The sequence below is a fragment of the Ovis canadensis genome, chromosome 11, assembly GCF_042477335.2.
Source record: "Ovis canadensis isolate MfBH-ARS-UI-01 breed Bighorn chromosome 11, ARS-UI_OviCan_v2, whole genome shotgun sequence".
NCBI classification, from domain to species: Eukaryota; Metazoa; Chordata; class Mammalia; order Artiodactyla; family Bovidae; genus Ovis; species Ovis canadensis.
In genome coordinates, this window is record NC_091255.1 from 23,266,606 (window position 1) to 23,288,446 (window position 21,841).

A 21,841-nucleotide genomic window follows, 5' to 3' on the forward strand; every position below is an offset into this window, starting at 1 on the left:
ATCAAACTTAAAACCTTGTGTAAAACAAATCAAATCATCAAAAAAATTAAAAGGCAACATACCAAATAGGAGAATATATTTGCAAATCATGTGTCTCATAAGGGGTTAACATCCAACGTATATAAGGAATTCATTCAACTCAATAACAACAAAATAAAACAATCTAATTTTAAAATGGCACAAAATCTGAATAGACTTTTTTCTAAAGAAGACATACAGATAGATAATAAAAGGTACATGAAAATTGCTTTAACATCACTAATCATTAGGGAAATGAAAATCAAAACCACAATGAGATATCACCTCATACTTATTAGAATGGTTATCATCAAAAAGACAAGAAATAACAAGTCTTAGTGAGGATTGAAGGAAAAGGAACCCTTGTGCACTGTTGGGAATACAAATTTGTGCAACCACTATGGAAAGTATTATGGAAGTTCCTCAAAAAATTAAAAGTAGAATGGCCATATGATTCCCCAGGTTCACTTCTGGGTGTTTATTCAAAGAAAAAAAGTACTAACTGAAAGATATATGTACCCCTATGTTTATTGCAGCATTATTTACAATAGCCAAGATATGGAAGAAATTTATGTTCCTATATTCTGTATAGCCATTAAACACACACAATGAAACATTATTCAATCATAGAAAAAGAAGGAAATTTTGCCATTTTTGACAATATGGGTGGATTTTTAGGGCATAATGTTAAGTGAGATAAGACAGAGAAAAACAAATATTATGTGATCTCACTTATATGTGGAGTATGAAGACAAAAACCAACCAACCAAAAAAGCTCCCAAGCTCGTGAGTACAAAGAATAGTGGTGGGGATCGGGTTGCGAAAATGGATAAAGTAAGTTAAAAAGCACAAAATTCCAACTGTAAAATGAATAAGTCGTGGGATGTTATGTATAGCACGGGGACTATGGCAATGAAAGTGAAAGTCGCTCAGTTGTGTCCAACTCTTTGTGACCCCATGGACTATGCAGTTCATGGAATTCTCCAGGTCAGAATACTGGAGCGGGTGGCTGTTCCCTTCTCCAGGGGGTCTTACCAACCCAGGAATTGAACCCAGGTCTCCCACATTGCAGGTGGATTCTTTACCAGCTGAGCTACCAGAGAAGCCCAACTATGGTAATACTCTATTGTATATTTGTAGGTTGTTAAGAGAATAAATCTTAAAAATTTTCACAAGGAAAAAAATGTTGTAATAATATATAGTGATGGATGTCAGCTAGACTTACTGTCCAATGGTGATCACTCTGCAATATACAGAAATATCTAATCACTGTGTTGTATACCAGCCACTAATATAATGTTATATGCCAATTATATCTAAATTATAAAAAGTCAACAAAATAAAAAGAAGATACATGTATAACTGAATCATTTTGCTGTACACCTGAAACTAATACAAACTTGTTAATCAACTATGGTCCAACATAAAATGAAAAAATTTTAAAGTCAACAGAATATTTTCTGTTACTACTGTGAAAGTAATGTGCCCTTTTTTATTCATCTTGAGACTTTTTTCTTTGTCTTTGATGTTTAACAGTTTGATATGCTGTGCCTATGTATATTTTTATTTCTATTCATCCTGCTTGGGATTCACAGCATGTCAAGCTTTTTCTGTCTTGTCAGCTTTGGAATTTTCCAGAAGTTATCTCTTAAATAAGATATTGCTCTTAATACTTTTCACATCTCTCCATGTTGTGTACACATTTGACGTTTTTGTTGTGTACCATATGACTATTTTTTAATCTGAATTTTCACTCTTCTTTTTCTTTATATATGCTTAAATCTAAATATTGATTTTATCAGCCTTCTAGTCCACTAATTTTCTCTTTTGCTGTGTCTAATTTCCTATTAAACCTATCTGTTAATGTTGAGTTTCAATTCAATTCTAGAATTCCTACTGGAGTCTATCAATTCTTTGATGATTTTTTTTTCTCCCTTTTTTCCTCTCTTTCTTAAGCACATAAATAATAGCTCTTTTCAATCCTTGTCTGATAATTCCATTATTTGGATTAACTTTGGTCTGTTTCTGTTGTATGGTTTTTTCCTTCTTGGTCTTTGCCATACAGTCCTGTATTTTGGCATGCAGGTAATTTTCAGTTAAATCCTAGACACTGTATGAAAAAAGGTATAGAGGATTTAGATAATCCTCTCTTCCTCTCAAGAAGATTCATGCTCTCCTTTGCAAGGCCAACAGAGTAACAGATGATTATCTTAATCCAGTTAGAGACTTAGCTACTCAAGGAAAGTTTTGACAGTATTTTTAATCTCTGATTTATATTTGCAAATCTCTAATTTGTCTAAAGCAAAGCAAAGCTGGTTGCCTCAGCTTTAAATTGCCTTCAGACAGATGTTTTATATATGATAATGGCCTTTTCTAACTGTTCTCAGTGGAAATGTTGGTTTGCCATGTGCTACTCATTACCGCATACCACTTTTGTGCACTAATAGCAATGTCTCAGAATAAAACTTAAATTTTAGTAGATAACCAATACACTCATTTGATTACATTTTAATGGGAAAAAGCTATAATTTTTATCTGAGCTCAAAATATTTTTATTATGTCCAATTGCTTGTTGTACATCTTGATATGTCATAGGTACCTAAAATGTATCCAGATGAACTCTATGCCTTTCTCTCTTTCTTCCAGGTTTAAGGAGACCAAAGAGATGTAAGCGTTAATTTCAGGGCAGAAGACCTGAATAGACATTTTTCCAAAGAAGACATAGAAATGGCTATTAGGTGCATGAAAAGATACTCAACATCACTAATCACTGCATGCATGCTCAGTTACTTCAGTCGTGTTTGACTCTTTGTGACCCCGTGGACTGTAGCCCGCCAGACTCCTCTGTCCGTGGAATTCTCCAGGCAAGAATACTGGAGTGGGTTGCCATGCCCTCCTCCAGCGTATCTTCCCAACCCAGGGATCAAACCTGCATCTCTTACATCTCCTGCATTGGCAGGCAGGTTCTTTACCACTAGTACCACCTGGGAAGCCCCACTAATCATTATAGAAATGTAAATTAAAACCACAATGAGATATCACCTCACACCTGTCAGAATAGCTATCATCAAAAGTATAGTACAAATAACAAATTTTGACAAGGATGTGGAGAAAAGGGAACTCTCGTGCATTGTTGGTGGAAATGTCCAGCCCTTATGGAAAACGGTATGGCAGCATTTCACAAAAACTATGTGTATGTATTGCCGTATGACTCAGCAGTTCCACTCCTGGATTTATATCGAAAGAAAACAAAAGCACTAATTCAAAAAGACATGCATCCCAATGTTCATAGCAGCATTATTTGTAACAGCCAAGATATGGAAACAACCTACGTGTCCATCAATAGATGAATGAGTGAAGAAGATGTGGTCCATGTATGCACAATGGAACACTACCCAGCCATTCAAGAAGGAAATCCTGCCATTTGCACCAACACGAGTGGACCGTGGCACGCCAGGTTTCCCCTGTCCTTCACGATCTTCTGGAGTTTGCTCAGACTCGTGACCATCGAGTCGGTGATGCCATCCAACCATCTCATCTTCGGTCGTCCCCTTCTCCTCCTGCCTTCAGTCTTTCCCAGCATCAGGGTCTTCTCCAATGAGTTGGCTCTTCGCATCAGGTGGCCAAAGTATTGGAACTTCAGCTACAGCATCAGTCCTTCCAATGAATATTCAGGGTTCATTTCCTTTAGGATTGACTGGTTTGATCTCCTTAATGTCCAAGGGACTCATCAAATATATGTAGAATCTAAGAAATAAACCAAACAAGCGTATAACGAAACAGATATAGAGAACAAACTAGTGGTTACTAGTGGGGATAAAGAGGGGAAGGAGCATGGAATTAAGAAGTGCAAACTCCTATGTATGAAATAAATAAGCAACAAATATATGTTATACATCACAGAGAAATATAGGCATTATTTTGTAATACCAAATGGAACATACTTGTAAAAAATTGAATTACTTTGCTGAACAGGTGTAACTAAGAAAATATTGTAAATAAACTATACTTTGATTTTTAAAGAATTTTTAAAAATCATCTCCTTTCTTTATTTCATTAGGAAGACCTGCATTTGTATCTTTTTTTTTTTAACCATTGAGGCATTTTATTTGCACGCACGTAGTACATCTCTAGAAAACGAATCCAGGGATTTTCCCTCCTGTGTGTTTTCGTAGTGTTTCTTCATGGTCCGTGATGTCAGCTGAGATTGTCAGAACAATGAAACCAGATCAACAGGATGGGAGCAGGTTATTCTGTCTTTTTTCTAGCTCTTTGAATTGCACATCAAATCTGGGGCTGATCATTCGCCACTTATTTAGCCTGCCTGTGAGGTTCACAATTTTACCAGCCCTGTGATTATCAATGATTTCAAATTTGTCAATGTAACCATGCTTCATCATCGTAGTTAGAAGCCTGATGATGACTTCTGGAGCACGGCCTGATTGGAACCTGTCATTTACCTCTCTCCTTTTGCCATTGTTGATCCTCTTGAGAGCATCAACCAGGACATTCGTGCACCATTGTGGCAGCACTGAAAGATGGCAGGAAGAGCTCTTCTTGCATTTTTAATAGCATGTTCCACCTGCCAATGCAGGAGAGGCAAGAGATGGGGTTCGATCCCTGGGTGGGGAAGATCCCCTGGAGAAGGAGATGGCAACCCGCTCAGTATTCTTGCTTGTGAAATTCCATGGACAGAGGGGTCTAGCAGTCTACAGTCCATGGGGCTGCAGAGAGTTGGACATGATTGAAGACTAATCACACACAAAAAACATCTGCCAGGCAATAACTCAGAAAACCTTCATGAAAAAGTACATTTGAAAAGATGCAACATGTCATGATTAATGAAGCTAAGAATTTCCACATTGACAACAGAGACTACTATGAGAAGAAAAAAACATCACTGAAAGGACAAAAATTGCCCAGGAATTTTTTCTGGATTTTCTTGGTCTACTTTCAGACTCGCCACTTGGATTGCAGAGGCCTCCCCACTCCTTACCCTTACATTCAGGAATAGAGTGTGCCAGAGTGGTTTGCGATGATATCCAAAAGCAAAGAGCAGTGCAGGAGGTCAGAGAAAATTCTCCACCTAACACCCCTTGTGACTCTCTGGGAGCTTCCTGGACTTAGGGTGTGGACGGCACTTTAGAGATTAGAGTGCACTGTATTTGGAACATGAGGAGATCCATGTGGCAGAACTATGCCAGGTCTTTTTTAAAAAGAATCACTCCTGCAAGGGGTTAGCCTTTTAATAAGCACAGCAGACAAAGCTCCTGAAAGAAGTGAGGAAGCAAAGGGTACGGTCCAGAGCAACAACGCATCTGAGGGGCTTGATGAACACATCAGGTTGGACAGTGACGTCTGCTCCAAACTTGGGAAGGGAGGTCACGTTTGAGATCACTCTAAGGGAAGTCACATCTGAGATCACTCCAAGGGAGGTCACGTCTGAGATCACTCCAAGGGAGGTCACGTTTGAGATCCCTCTAAGGATGGCTGGGACAACTGTTGCACAGACTCTTATGTTCTCTCTGGCCTCCAGGATGGAAACACATCTGTGTATTCAGAAGGATGATAACTGATTGGAAGGCCTCCTGTCTAAGAAAAAACCATGCCTGTGTGTGAAACTAGCTGTTCTAGGAGCTGGGAATCCTGTGGCAGACGCAAACTCGAATACATGAACAAAGGACTGTAAAAAGTGGCAGAGCAAAATATGGTTGTAAAATTGGCAATTTCTTTAAGCCTCGCTTTACTCTCCTCCTTCCTGCTAATTTTCAGTCATTGTCCCCATGGACAAAATCAACCAGAATTCAGGTGATGATATCATCCAGTCAGCCTCTTGGGGTCCAGAACAGGATGGAGAATGGATCCCAGAGGGAAGATGTTCATAACACATCTTCTTACCCTCCCAAGCATCTGTTTTTATCCTTCCTGTGGGTGAAAGCTTAATGTCCCCAACATAGTAAATGAAGCTACCATACCATGGTGTCTATTCAGTCAAATGTTCATCTGAAACCAAATATGTCATCAATCCCCAATCTTCTCATCAGAAGGGGTGGGGGAGAAAGAAATATCAATTAGCACACAAAACCTGGCTGCTGCTGAGCTGCTTCTGGAGCTGACCTTGGGCCTCGGGTGGTAATTAGAGCAGCCTGCCTTCTCCCATCAACTCCTCCAAGTTCTGCCCACCTCGGTGGGATGGGAGTCTTTACCTCGTGCGGTTAAACCTTTATTCCTGTAGGATCTTAGTCCTGGAACAGCTCTCATCCCACCCCAGTGATCCCACCCTAAAGAAGTTCCCTCTGGCATTCTCTTGCAGGGTTACCCGAGTGGGGCAGAGGGCAGCAACCATCCATTGTGGTTGAAGGTAGTGCTGTGAGTGGAGGGAAAGCCAGTGAGATAGTGGATGGAGATGCTATGGGAGTCTGAGATGCTATGGGAGTCTGAGATGCTATGGGAGTCTGAGATGCTATGGGAGTCTGAGATGCTATGGGAGTCTGAGTTGCTATGGGAGTCTGAGATGCTATGGGAGTCTGAGATGCTATGGGAGTCTGAGATGCTATGGGAGTCTGAGATGCTATGGGAGTCTGAGATGCTATGGGAGTCTGAGTTGCCTGCTTTTAGAACTTGTTTTGGTCTTACAGACCCGCTTGTGTCTAGTCTGATATAAATGAGTTCCATTGTATGACGGAATTCTACTCTGTACCTTCACTGTGTAAGTCGGTGGATCAGATGACCCCTAGGATGTGACGGGATGTCAGTCCACACAGTTACTTGGTGCCCCATGGTCTGAGATTCAGTCTCAATAGGACTCTGTGGGAAGCCAGGATGCACATGGACGACACTCGCTGGCAGAAGTGAGCGTGGTCTTCCTCCAGAACCACAGGGCTTGTTACTGGGGCTTGTTAGAGGCTCTCTTCAGAACTCTGTCTTCTACAGAGCCTTCCATTCCCATTGGGTCTGCTGGGTCACCATGTGAAAATGGCCAGGCATCCTTGCTTTGGTCTTGCTACAGAGTCCTGCTCTCTGGACAGCCTTACTGGTCACCAGAATGTAGATTAGAGCTGCATGTCCAAAGTTCAGAAAAACCAACCAACCACGAAGCTTTCCTCTTTGTTCAGTTCAGTTGCTCAGTCGTGTCCAACTCTTTGCAATCCCATGGACTACAGCACACAAGGCCTCCCTGTCCATCACCAACTCCCAGAGTTTGTTCAAACTCATGTCCATCAAGTCAGTGATTCCATCCAACCATCTCATCTTCTGTCATCACCTTCTCCTGCTTTCAAGCTTTCCCAGCATCAGAGTCTTTTCCAATGGGGCAGTTTTTCCCACCAGGTGGCCAAAGCACTGGAGTGTCAACTTCAGCACCAGTCCTTACGATGAATATTCAGGACTGATTTCTTTTCGGATTGACTAGTTTGATCTCCTTGCAGTCCAAGGGACTCTCAAGAGTCTTCAAAAGCACAGTTCAAAAGCATCAATTCTTTGGCACTCAGCTTTCTTTATAGTCCAACTCACATCCATATATGACTACTGGAAAAACCATAGCTTTGACTAGATGGACCTTTATTGGCAAAGTAATGTCTCTGCTTTTTAATAAGCTGTCTAGGTTGGTCATAGCTTTTCTCACAAGGAGCAAACGTCTTTTAATCTCATGGCTGCAGTCACCATCTGAAGTGATTTTGGAGCCCAAGAAAATAAAGTCTCTCATTGTTTCCATTGTTTCCCAATCAGTTTGCCATGAAGTGATGGGACCAGGTGCCATGATCTTGGTTTTTTGAATGCTGAGTTTTAAGCCAACTTTTTCACTCTCCTCTTTCACTTTCATCAGGAGGCTCTTCAGTTCTTCTTAGCTTTCTGCCATGAGGGTGGTGTCATCTGCATATTTGAGGTTATTGATATTTCTCCCAGCAATCTTGATGCCAGCTTGTGCTTCATGTAGCCTGGCATTTCGTATGATGTATTCTGCATATAAGTTAAATAAGCAGGTTGACAATATACAGCCTTAACATACTCCTTTCCCAATTTAGAACCAGTCTGTTGTTCCCTGTCCTGTTGCTTCTTGACCTGCATACAGGTTTCTCATGAGGCAGATAAGGTGGTCTGGTATTCCTATCTCTTTAAGAATTTTCCAGTTTCTTGTGATCCACACAGTCAAAGGCTTAGGCGTAGTCAATAAAGCAGAAGCAGATAATTCTCTGGGACTCTCTTGCTTTTTCAAGTGCCCTCTTTGTAGTGGGCACTGTAAAGTGCTGCAGCTCACTTCTTGGTTTTTACCCAAAGAGGTTCAAGACATGTCCACACAGGCACTTCCCTGGTGGTCCTGTCCACTTGGCCTGGAGGGTCGGTCTAAAGCAAAGCTCGAAGCTGACTTCCAGGTTGGAATACTAGGACCCGGAGGCCGCGGTGCAGCACTGCGGAGCAGACACTTTCGGGTCTTCTGTGCCCGCTGGTCATCCATGTCCAGACCCGCGTCCCATTTCAGAAAGCTGGGGCTCGGGAGGCGGCCTTGAGACCCGCCCCTGGGTCTGGCCTCAGTGGGGCCGCTGCCTGGACTTCACACCTTCTGCCCATTTGAGGAGCCGGAAGGCCCGTGAGTTGGAGGAGAGGCCTGTTGTGGTCGACCTTTATATTTTCTGGAGCAGAAGTTCAACAGGCAGCAAGAGCACGTAAATATGTTTGGAAAAGGCCCTTTGAAACTTTTGAGAGTGAATTTTTAAGTTTAAGATTTTAAAAATCTTTATATTATCTGAATTTAGGGAATTGCTAATTTTTCTTATCCCTTAAGACATGCTTTTTACAAGACTTAGTCTAACACAATATATAATATGTATTTAAAACTACAATCACAGTTTAAAAATCCTGCAGTCTCTCCTTAAATGTCATCATTGACTGTTTTCTTTGACATAGATTAAGGGATTGAGTCTTTTGTCTTTTCTTCCAAAAGATCAAAGGAGTGTTTTATAAACTGCCTTAAAATCATTACTGTTTTCAATCCATTTAGTTCCTAACATTGTATATTTTATTTAGTGGTTTGGATCTGTGCCTGAAAGAGTTCTGAGTGTCCGGAGCAGGCTCTGAAGCCACACTCCTTCTCAAATAGGACAGGAACCCAGCTGCACCTGAGATTAGAATTTGAACCCAGGATCCCTGGTTCAGGAGAGGATTCAAGCCCACTGTCTTTCAATTAAAACAGCTCATCTGGTGTCAGACTTATTGAAGCTCAGGTCTTATCTCCTCACAGAAAGAAGTCAATATGAGGCAAAGCAGTTGGCAAAGAGTGAGTTTATTAGCATAGGATGCTTGTGAGAGATACTAGTGGGCAGGCAAGGTAGTGCAACCCCAAGAACAAAGAGGGCTACATTTTTGTAATCAAAGAAAGAGTGGGGAGGGGAGAAGACTATCATTGTCTCTTTCTTGAGTAGACATCAAGTCTTGTTACCAAACATCAGGTCTGTGTGCCTGATACACAGTGAGGCCAAACAATACCAAAACATTAGTTTGGAGCAGAGAGAGGTTTATTGCAGGGCCATGCAAGGAGATGGGTGGCTCATGCCTAAAAACCCTGAACTCCCAGAAAGCTTTCAGCAAAGTCCTTTTATAGGAAAGGGGAGGGGAGGGGTGTGGTTAGTTATTGCAAACTTCTCAGTACCAGGTCTTGGTCAGATCACAATGTCCCTGTAAACCGCCACCAAAACAAATGTTATTCTCTGTTCTGACAAGGAAGGGCAAGGGCCCAATACTCAGCTTTCACTTTCCCAGGCCCAGGCCCTGGCTAAGAGGAGGGACTGCCTGTGCAGGCCAGTTACCCTGCCTGGGAGTATTCATCCAGTACCTGGTCTGGGTCCTTTCACCAGGGCCTGGGCCTCGCTACTGGGCAGCCCTGGTGAGGGCTCTGGAGCTCTGCAAGATACAGCTCTCACCCTGTCCCTGGGACCCCCACCTCACCTGCCAGTCCTGAGGCTGGAGGGCCTGGAGGGCCCTGGGGAGAAGGCCGTGACCCACCTCTCACCACTCTCTGCTGCCAGGACCACTGCGAGGCTGACTGCAATGGAGTGGGACCTCTGGCTAAGAGTCGAGCACTAACAACTGCATGCCTACCCCGCCCTTGTTGCAGGCTTATATAGTTAATTTCTCCTCGATCCCTATATGATATAACCAGGACTGTCAGGGTGCTATTCAGATCATATATATTAGCAAAAGGGTGGTAACATATTCTAGAATATAGTAATCCATCTCAGTATAAAGTCCCCTTTCACCTGGGTTCTTTCTCCTTTCATCTATAGTCCTGTCTTAGCTACATGCAGAAATGCTGCTTTTCAGCATTTCTGACTTCATGGAACAAGATTCAGATCCCGTGTCTGTTGTCCTGTGTTTTAACTGTAAGGTCTTGTGGCTTGAGTGTGTCTAGTGCTTAGATGCACCTGGCCTCGCTTCAAGGTAGAGTAGATTGCTGCTAGGTTACTGGATTCTTTTCTTGAGTGGTCATTACCTTAGAACAGTCTCCCAGACCCCCTTAAAATCCCTTCTCTTTCTTTAATCCTCTAGTGGTATTTCAAAACAATTTAATTATCCTACTCTAGACCTATTTCATTTTCATTGCTGAATAATATTCCATCGTGTGAGTATACTATATTTATCCATTGTTGTATCCATAGATAATTTGGTTGTTTTCTGTTTGGGACTATTGAGGACCGTTAATCTATGTGTACATGTTGGCATATCTCTAAATATATATTTAAAAAGTATGACTAGAAGTGAAGGTAAATGAATATACATTTCTAAGAAGACCCTGAAATGGACTTTATGAACTTTTAAAGAAGTTACCATTGATTTTCTTTTGTCTGATTTTATCTCAGGATTTCCTTTTCCAAGGTGCATGCATGTCACCTCTTTGAACATCAAAAGTCATGACTTTTGAAAGGAAAAGTGAGGAAAGAGAGGTTTGATTGTTTATTGGTTCAAAAATGGAAGTGAGGCTGTGAGAAAGAAGATTTGATCAGGGAACCATTATAACAATGGGGAGGCAGGGAAAAGTGGCAGTAAATTGGAGAGGACCCATATGCACATGTGAAAAAGGAATTTCCTGAATAAGTAAATGTGACTTCATAATCAGAAAGGGAAACAAGAGACTTGAATGTGAACACAAGAAAGGGTGTGAAGATAACAAACTGTTAAATCAAACAGCCTTCTGCACCAGCATCTAGTAGGTCTGCTAAGCCAGGGCATCTATTTGTGGAATGCAGGATATCCAAGATAGGCAGAGGGAAAGAGGGGCAATGACCCACCTGCTGTGTCTAGAGGAATTAATAAATCAGGCATCTGCAAATCAGAAGGTACCTCTCTTTCCCCAGATACTAAAATAATAACCTCCCTTTCCTCCTTCCCCATCTCCTCCCACCTCAGCAAACATGAAAATCACTGCTGATTTTGTTCCCTGACCTCAGCCTTCTCACCCGATCCATGCTGCCTGTTCTTTGAGGCCAGCTGTCTCACACAGTTGTCCTTCACCTGCCTGGAATTGGGCACAAACACTGCACAGCAAAATCATTCCACCTCGACTGCACAGACATATCCATGGAGGGCCCCCTGATTGTGCACTTCAAGGAATGTGATAGCATAGTATCTCACACCTCCGGGTTCAGAAGTGATGGACCGGCAACTTCCTAAGACAGTGATCAATAGAAGCACTCATGGCGGTGAGATCTAGTTTCTTTTTTCACTCCAGTGACAGTGGCTTGATGGGTCTTATCATGCACACCAAAAAATATGTACCCTCCCTCAGTGTTTATAAATGCAGAAACGGCTGAGGAGATACTCGGTAAAGCTTTGTGACTCCTTTGTTGAGAACATCTTAAATGCAACCCGTGTTGACTTTAAGTAAGGTTGAGCTTTTCCAGGTACTGAAGGTGGTGAGCACTATCAAACAAAGCAGCAGCTGAAGCCTGTATGTTACCTTTATTTTGTGCGTGAACCTGAGCGTTCTATGGACTTAACACAGAACATTTGTAAGAGTCTGAATCCTGCCTTTGAGGAATGCCAGTGCTTCCTGGGAATTCATGGCAACAGTAGATATTCTCTGTCTGTGGTTCAAAGAGGGGCACAGTCCTGTAACCGAGGCCTCTGATGGTCCATGATTTCACAGAAATCAGAAAGACTTCTCCCGGGCGCAGCTCATCTGAACAGCTCTTTGAAGGTTGAAGGCAGATACAGTCATACTCCATGGCTTTCACAATCGTAGACTTTGTTCTCAGTCTCAGCCTTGGTCACGCCCCCTCCAGAATTCAGCAGGCAGATGCTGCATGCATGATGCTTGCTTTCTGCTTTCTTCCGCAGTTGAGGGTTCATTCCACTCCTGTGCTCATTCCTAGGGGTGACTTTTCCTGCGTTTAAAACATACACAGGAAAACTCATTTTCAAATCAGTCTTGAGACTCATCTTCTCAACACTTGTGCTGGTCTTACCCTGAAATGTTCTCCTAAAATACAGGAAGACACACCATTAGAATCGGACAAGTACAGGAAAGGCAAGCTAATGACTATTTTGAGGCCACTCTTCTGAAGTTGGTTCACTTCGTTTATTCCCACAAAACTTGAGCCCAGATTCATACAGAAATTAAGTGCGCAGGACATGTGGAGAAGCCAAGTCTGACATGAGCCCATTGCCACCAGAGAAACTGTCAAGAGGTGATTTTTCTGCTGTGATTTTGGTAACAGTTTCTGGAATGTTCTCCTTGGACCTGGAGAGCTTTCAGGGTCAGGGTGTTTCTAGGGTGCGCTGATGCAAATGGCTTTTCTTGGTGCTTTGTCTCCTCTCTCACTTAAACCTGGGCAATCTCAGATTATTTTATAGCCCAAGTTTTGAAAGGAGCAAATCTGATTGAGTTTGTTACTTATCTTTGTTGCAATGGAACAAATTCTTTAGATTTCTCTGGTCCAAGCAGTTCCCATTTGTAAGGGAAAAAGGTATATTATATACCTTAATATATTATATTTTACATAATAAAAATATATCATATACACACACACATTTAGTTTGTTTGGAACTAACAAATTATTGACTATTTGTTGGGGACAACCAGGCTGGCAGGTTGAGGTGCGTTTCATCATTTCCTAAATGCAATCCAGTTGTCCCAGCAAATAGGACTGGAACCGCTGGATATCTACATACAAAAGAAAGGAACTTCAATTGGCAGTCTTTATACCATTTACAAAAGTGTACTTAAAATATTTCATAAACCTAAATGTAAAGCCTAAAATCATGTGGAAATAAATGAAGACTGCCCAAATGATAATAGGTAGAGCTCTGTTTACTCAGAGCTCAGTATATTAAGGCAATCAGCCACCATCATTTGTTTGTGATGGCAGAAACTCGGGAGCTATTATAGTGAAAAGACAGAGAGAGCGCTCAGGGATGACCTGATTTGAGGTTGTTCTAAGGAAGCTGCATTGTGGCTCAGCTGGTAAAGAATCTGCCTGCAGTGAGGGAGATCTGGGTTTGATCCCTGGGTTGGGAAGATCCCCTGGAGGAGGGAAAGGCTACCCACTCCAGTATTCTGGCAGTCCATGGGGCTGCAAAGAGTCAGACATGACTGAGCGACTTTCACTTAAGGAAGCTGGACGTGGGCTTACTGGAAGTGGGTTATTGCATGTCACTGGTTTGGAGACCTTATTTAGCTTTGTTTCCTTGGGCCAGAGTTGAAAGTGGGGGAAGCAAGTTCACAGCTGTTGATCAAATCCTGACTGCTTCTGACTAGCTGCCGCAGGGGTTGTGGTTAGGCTGGGAAGTCAGAGTTGTGAATCAGGTTTGAGTCACAACTAAAGGCTATGATCAGAGGTCTGTTTTGATATATGGTTTGGCCAGAATCCATTTGTATATTCAATCTCTCAACCTCTGAACTTCCGGAGGAAAACAGAGAATTTTTACCTTGGGTTCAGCAAACAATGATTAGAGCTGAGACTAAATGCACAATACATAAAAGAAAAAAATTGATTTGTTGGGCTTTAAAAATGCCTCCTTAACAGTGAAAGACACTCTCAAGAGAATTAAAATATGAGCCCTTGGCCAGAAGAAACTATATGTAATTGATTATATGATAAAGAACTTGTACCTCAACTATACCTAGACCTCTCGAAAGGCAATAACAGGAAAACAATTTAAAAATGGATAAAAGAGGGAACTCTCTGGCAGTCCGGTGGTTAGGGCTCCACCCTGCCACTGCAGGGGGCTTAGGTTTGATCCCTGGTCAAGGAACTAAAGACTCCACAAGCTGCGTGGTACAGTCAAAAATTAATTAATTAAATAAATATCTTTTAAAAAACTATAATGAGATAACATTATTAGTCATTAGGGAAATACCAATTAAAACTACCCACGCATTGGAATGGTGAAAATGATTTAACCATACCAGGTGTCTGCAAGGATATGGAGGAAAGGGAACTCTCATATTGTTGTAGCCACGCGTTCCGAGAAACAAACTCACTCAGAAGGACAAGGCAGATAGTGGAGTGCAGTTACACTGGCGGGCCCAAGGCAGAGTCTCCTCTTAGCCAAGGACCCCGACCAGTTTTTGCGAAAACCTTACATACCCTAAGTGTATGTGTTCGAACCCACCTCTCCAAATTCCTTGAAACTGGTCTGGACAAGGTAAAAGAGAGATATGATCAAAGTTAACCCATGATTCATGTGTCATAAGCCTAGATAGTTAAACAGTGGACATTTATCAATAGGCCTGTGGTCATACCCCAGAGAAGGCAATGGCACCCCACTCCAGTACTCTTGCCTGGAAAATCCCATGGACGGAGGAGCCTGGTGGGCTGCAGTCCATGGGGTCACTAAGAGTTGGACACGACTGAGCAACTTCACTTTCACTTCTCACTTTCATGCATTGGAGAAGGAAATGGCAACCTGCTCCAGTGTTCTTGCCTGGAGAATCCCAGGGACGGGGGAGCCTGGTGGGCTGCCGTCTCTGGGGTCACACAGAGTCGGACACAACTGAAGCGACTTAGCAGCAGCAGCAGCAGCAGTGGTCATACCCTGATAAGCATAATGGAATTTATGACTTTGTTCTGTTACAGAGATAATTAGCATATTCTTTTAGGCGACAGAAATTCTAGGTACAAGTCCTTAGGCTCCTTCATGGTGGGGGCAGGGGGTGGTCTGGTTTTCCATTGATATGTCGTTTCCATAGATACTGGGCATATATAGCTCAAAGTCCACAGTCCAGTCCAAGATGCAGTCCTGCTTTCAAGATGGGGCCAGTTCTCTCTGTTTCCTCCTTCAATATTCTTCTGGTGGGAACTTAAAGTACAACCATTTTTGGAAACAGTTTGGTATTTTCATACATTTACGGTAAGACTCAGTCGTTCCACTCCTAAATGTTTACCCAAGAGAAATGAAAGCATATATTCAAACATAGACTTGTACATGAATGTTCATAATGTTGTAGCCACACCTTCCGGGAAACAAACTCACTCAGAAGGACGATGCAGATTGTGGAGTGCAGTTGATTACACTGGCGGGCCCAAGGCAGAGTCTCCTCTTAGCCAAGGACCCCGGCCAGTTTTTGCGAAAACCTTACATACCCTAAGTGTATGTGTTCGAACCCACCTCTCCAAATTCTCTGAAACTAGTCTGAACAAAGGAAGAGAAAGATACAATCAAAGTTAACCCATGATTCATATGCCTTAAACCTGTGATTCATATGCCTTAAGCCTAGGTAGTTAACAGTGGACAAATATGAATAGGCCTGTGGTCATACCCCAATAAGCATAATACATTTATGATTCTATTCGGTTACACATATAATTAGGGTATTTTAAGTGATGGAGAGTCTAGATATGAGCTCTAGGGCTCTTCCATGGGGGGTAGGTGTCTGGTTTTCCAGTTGGTGTATCGTTTCCATAAATCCTGGGCATATAGGTCAAAGTCCACAGTCCGGCCCAAGATGAAGTCTTGCTTTCAAGATGGAGCCTGTTCTGTCTGTTTCCTCCTTCAATAACACTTTTATTTGTAACAGTCACAAACTGGAAAACCCAAATGCCCATCAACAGAAACAAGTTTTAGTTATCCATATAAAGAATTATTACTCCTTATGAAAAAGGAAAGAGCTATTGGTACCCACAACATGAATGATTCTCAGAATAATTATTCTGAGTGAAAGACCCCAGACCAAAAAGGAGTCCGTATTTGATTCCATTGTATAAAAGTCTAGAAAATGCAAACTCTTCCGTAGTGACAGGTAGCAAATCAATTGTTTCTCGCAGATGGTAGCAGAGTATGGAAAAATGGGAGAGAGAGATTGCAAAAAGGATGGTATGTATGTTCGATATCTTGATTGCAGTGATGGTTTCATATGCCAAAATTTATATAATTTTACACATTAGATATGTGCAGGAGACTTCCCTGGTGGTCCAGTGACTAAGACTCTGACCTCCCAAAGCACGCACCTAGGCTCAATCCCTGGTCAGGGAAATAGATCCCACATACTGGCAATCCACTCCAGTACTATTGCTTGGAAAATCCCACGGACAAAGGAGCCTGGTAGGCTACAGTCCATGGGGTCGCAAAGAGTCGGACACGACTGAGCGACTTCACTTCACTTCACTTCACTGTGAATAAGAGTTTCCATGCCACAGCTATAGATCCCACATGCCGCTACTAAGATCCAGCACAGCCAAATAAATAAATAAACAAATATTTAAACATGTGCAGTTTGTTATTTGTCAAAAATACCCAAAGAATGCTATTAAAAAATACATACATGAAGTATTTTGAGAAAATAAGTAGAAGTATTTTGAGAAAATCATTAAAAGTATTTTATCATACAGGAAGTCCCCTGCATACGAAAGATTGCCGTTTCTTAAGTCCAATTTGTAAGTCCAATAAAGGTAGCCTAGGTACCCAGCTAACACAATCAGTTATATGGTAGTATGCTGAAATAAGTGTAAATACTTTTCACACAAATAATACATAAAAAGCAACCAAACACAAAATATAAAACATTTTTTATCTTATAGTACCAGCTACATCACACTGCTTTGATGCTGATTTCCTGACATCCTGGGCTTGAAATAAAGATGCTCCGCTACTGTACTCTGTACAGTGCTGTGCAGTAAAGTACACAAAATCACAGCCGCTTGTGCAGGATGCTCACTGTTGACTAAAAAAAGAGATGTACAACTTGAGAGTTGTGGGTTAAGTTTTATTTGGGGCAAAATGAGGACTGCAGCCCAGGAGGCAGCACCTCAGATAGCTCTGAGTCTGCTCCAAAGCGGCAGTGGGGGAAAGCCGATATACAAGGTTTTGGTGAAAGGGGAGTTCAATACCATGAAGCACTCATTTTACGAAAGGTTTTTTGTTAGTCCTGAGGGTCTGATGTCACCATTAAGGGATTTACTGCTTCTCTAGATATGAGGAGATGCAAGGATTGAGATCATAAAATCTGTTCCTAAAAACATCAACTATCTAAAGACCTATCTCATCAGGTTCCCTGGAGCACAGAGTGCCTCACTCCACCCTGGACTCCCTCAGGGGTTGTTGAAAGTCAACAGCTATAGCGGCATGGGGCTCACTCCGTAGAGGCAGGTGGCAAACACCTTGTCATTGGTAGTGCCCTTCAGTTCAGCTCAGTTTAGTTCAGCCGCTCAGTCGTGTCCGACTCTTTGTGACCCCATGAATCACAGCACGCCAGGCCTCCCTGTCTATCACCAACTCCCGGAGTTCACTCAATCCATCAAGTCAGTGATGCCATCCAGCCATCTCATCACCTGTCGTCCCCTTCTCCTCCTGCCCCCAATCCCTCCCAGCATCAGAGTCTTTCCCAATGAGTCAACACTTAGCATGAGGTGGCCGCATGAGGTGGCCAAAATACTGGAGTTTCAGCTTCAGCATCATTCCCTCCAAAGAAATCCCAGGGCTGATCTCCTTCAGAATGGACTGATTGGATCTCCTTGCAGTCCAAGGGACTCTCAAGAGTCTTCTCCAACACCACTGTTCAAAAGCATCAATTCTTCGGCACTCAGCCTTCTTCACAGTCCAACTCTCACATCCATACTTGACCACAGGAAAAATGATAGCCTTGACCAGATGGACCTTAGTCGGCAAAGTAATGTCTCTGCTTTTGAATATGCTATCTAAGTAAGTTAAGTAAGTTAGTTGCTCAGTCGTGTCCAACTCTTTGCGACCCCATGGATTGTAGCCCACCAGGCTCCTCTATCCATGGGATTCTCCAGGCAAGAATACTGGAGTGGGTTGCCATTTCCTTCTTCCAAGGAGTAAGCGTCTTTTAATTTCATGGCTGCAATCACAATCTGCAGTGATTTTGGAGCCCCCAAAATAAAGTCTGACACTATTTCCACTGTTTCCCCATCTATTTCCCATGAAGTGATGGGACCGGATGCCATGATCTTCATTTTCTGAATGCCCTTGGTAAGTGCCAATTTGTAGTTGACAACACACATGACAAACATATGCCAGGCACGTGAACCAACTTAAACATGCGAATGCGCATTTACATCATTGAAAGTCTGAAACTTGAAGATTTGTGTATAGGGGCCTTTGTTGTTCAGTCACCCGGTCGTGTCCAACTCTGAGACCCCATGGACTGCAGCACACCAGGCCTCCCTGTCCCTCACCGTCTCCTGAAGTTTGCCCAAGTTCATGTCCATTGCATCGGTGATGCCATCCCAATGGATCCAACCAGAAAGTAGGGGCCTTACTGTAATATAATCAGTTCACAAATCAGTAGGCTGTTTATGTGCCTTCTATTGCTAAGTTTTTTCCCATAGGAACTCTACCTCTGATAGAATTAGTGGTATAGAGTCTGCGTACTGCAGACTACCTGGGGAGACCCTCCAACTGCACACTCCAGATGGAGGCCTTTGCCCCCATATTCATTTGATAATAATCACCACCCCACCCTATCCTTTGTTTAGTATATTGTAAAGTTACACTGCTCACACCTGCCAAGTCCTTTCTCAGCGGAAATCAAGCGCTTGGTGCAGAAAACTGCAGGCCCGTTTAACTACTACTGAAAATTACCTCAACAAAATAGCAGAAAATGCTCCTTCCTCCCTTATAGGTGTATTAAAACAGAAAGAGTTCCATTTCATAAAACTGCTCTTACAGATTTCTTTTACTAGCAAAGGAATCCTTCAAGACACCTGGGCTTCAGAGGCTGTTACTCTGACCTGTGAACTGTGTATTAACCTTGAGAGATACTGTAACTATGAATCATTGTTTACTTAACGTCCTGTCGCCAAGACGAGAATACTGAGATTGGTTTCTGTTTTCTGATAGACATACACACCTTGAGATTTCATAGTCAGGGCACAAGTGGATCATCTTATTTCACTCTTTGTCCACTTGTAAGAATGGCCTAAAATTTGTAATTTGCTCATTTCCCTATTTAAACAAAAGACTTGAAGAGTTGTGACATTCAAATGAACACTTTTGACACAGGAAGCTGTCAGGCTTAGTGGCTTATCCTTCCTGCTTCTCTGACCACAAGAATTCTCATCTTTGACCCTCACAGACTGAAATGGAATCAGTTTCTATTTCCCCAACCAAGGTAGGTGTAGCTTCGCCACATTCCAATACAGGAAGGTCAGACAAACGTTAGCCACAGCCCCATGTCCTTCTAGCAACTTCCCTCTGGAGACCCACTATGGGCCTGGGAACTGGGAGGAGCTACCACAAAAGTCCCACTGTCAAGCATCTCCTCCCTAGTCCTCAAGAATTTCCTTCTGACAGTCACGCGCAGAAGGAAATGGAATCACAGAAGCCTAGCCTCTGCAGACAGAACACACCAGAGCTCTTGTTAGCCATTTGACGGGGGGAGGTGGGTACAGGGCTTTGCGGGCTATGTGTAATTAACTGGACACTACAAGGCTTGGTTTGGTGAGATTAAGGCCATGATGCTGTGTATCACATCCAGAGTGATGGAACACTTGACCATCCATTGCTAGTTTTGAAGACAGAAGGGATCACAAGCCAGGGTGAAGGAGGAAACAGAACAGGCTCTATCTTCTGGCTGACCTTCCTGTACAAACAGGCTCTATCTTCTGCCTGACCTTCCTGTACTGGAAGATGGGGAAGCTACGCCTACCTTGGCTGGGGAAATAGAAACTGATTCCATTTCAGTCTGTGAGGGGCAAAGTCTGTGGACTTCGAGCTATATGCCCAGTATCTATGGAAACGACATACCAACTGGAAAACCAGGCCCGTAGAAGGAAGAGGCCCGGTGCTCTCCATCGCCTAAAAGAATACCCTAATTATCTGTGTAACTGAATAGAATCAAACATTCTATTATGCTTATTGGGGTATGACCTGTTGATAATTGTCCACTGTTAACTACCTAGGCTTAAGGCATATGATCCTCTGTTCAGACTAGTTTCAGGGAACCGTATACACTTAGGGTATATAAGGTTTTACAAAAACTGGTCAGGGTCCTTGGCTAAGAGGAGACTCTTCCTTGGGGTTATCAGTGTAATAAACTGCACTCCACTATCTGCATTGTCCTTCTGAGTGAGTTTGTTTCCCAGAACGCGTGGCTACAACAAGGGAATACTGGCAACCTGGAAGTTGGAAGAGCCAGAAGGGTAATCTCCCCTAAAGCCCCCAGAAAGGAATGCAGTCCTACTGACATCTTGATTTTAGCCAGTGAGACCTATTTTGGACTCCTCATCCCCAGAACTGTATGGTAATAAATTTGCATTGCTTTAAGCCGCTAAATTTGCGGTAATTTGATACAGAAGCCATAAGAAGCTAAATTTGTGATTCAGACTATGGTACCATTGTCATTAATTGACATGTTCTCCCATTCAGCAAAGGATCACAATGATTCCACAATATCTTATGAGAGAAATAGGACATTTAAAAACAGTTCTCATGATGTGGTCTCAGGAACCAAGACCTTTTCAGAGGAGCCATTAGGTCAAAACTAATTTCGTTTTCATACCAAGACATTATTTACCTTGTCACTCTCATTTTTTTCACAAATATACAGTGAAGTTTTCCAGGGGTTTTATGATATTTGATATTTAACAGACAGAATACAGAAGCAGATACAAAAATTTAGCTATCTTCTCTTAAACTAAATATCAGGGCTTTGCAAAATTATGAAAGAATGTCACTCTTCTCACTAAATTTTTGTTGGAAATATAAGTTTTCATTAAAATATGGTATTCGTGTCATTTTTGATAGTATTTTAGAAAGATACTGTCTTTTCCCCTACCTTCCAGTCCCTGGTAACCACTAGTCTTGTCTCTGTTTTATGAATTTAGCTTTTTAGAGTCCACATATCAGTAATACCTTGCAGTATTTGTCTGCCTCTGTCTGACTCACTTCACCTACCATAATGCCCTGAAGTTTCATCCATATTGTCACAAATAGTAGGATGTCTCAAGGGCATATTTTAATGAAATGATGGATCTAGGTAACAATCACCAGTGGATGCTGTAACTACAAGGATAGTGGTTGTATACCTTGACTGCCCAGGAAAATTGTCAGAAAATCTCAGTGTGGGGACTTCCCTGGTGGTTCAGGGGCTAAGACTCCACATTTTCAATGCAAGGGACCTGGGTTCAATCCCTGATCAGGGAACTAGATCCCCCAAGCAACAGCAAAGACCCCAAGTGCCACGACTAAGACCCAGTGCAGCCAAATAAATACTAAAAAAAAAAAAAAAAGTCTCAGTGTGTAGGCTGCACTCCAGACCAAGTAAATAAGAACCTCTGAGTTGACTGTAAAGGTCCCCAGGTGATTTCAAATATGCATCAAGGCTGAGGACCAACCACTTCACTAGGTGAAAGGTCGATGGGGAACTTTA

At 42.3% G+C, this 21,841-nt stretch overlaps 1 protein-coding gene and 1 pseudogene across 1 annotated transcript in view; one reads left to right on the top strand and one right to left on the bottom strand.

The window, feature by feature from the left end:
- The window catches only part of LOC138447225 (schlafen family member 13-like), a 74,747-nt gene extending 70,704 nt beyond the window's left edge, over positions 1–4,043 (top strand). Inside the window, exon 9 of the mRNA XM_069602831.1 lies at positions 2,665–4,043. The gene's annotated coding sequence lies outside the window, so the exon portion shown is untranslated. The remainder of the gene's footprint in view (positions 1–2,664) is intronic.
- A 7,387-nt stretch (positions 4,044–11,430) lies between these two features.
- LOC138414811 (schlafen family member 5-like) lies at positions 11,431–12,450 on the bottom strand (annotated as a pseudogene).
- Positions 12,451–21,841: the final 9,391 nt, after the last annotated feature.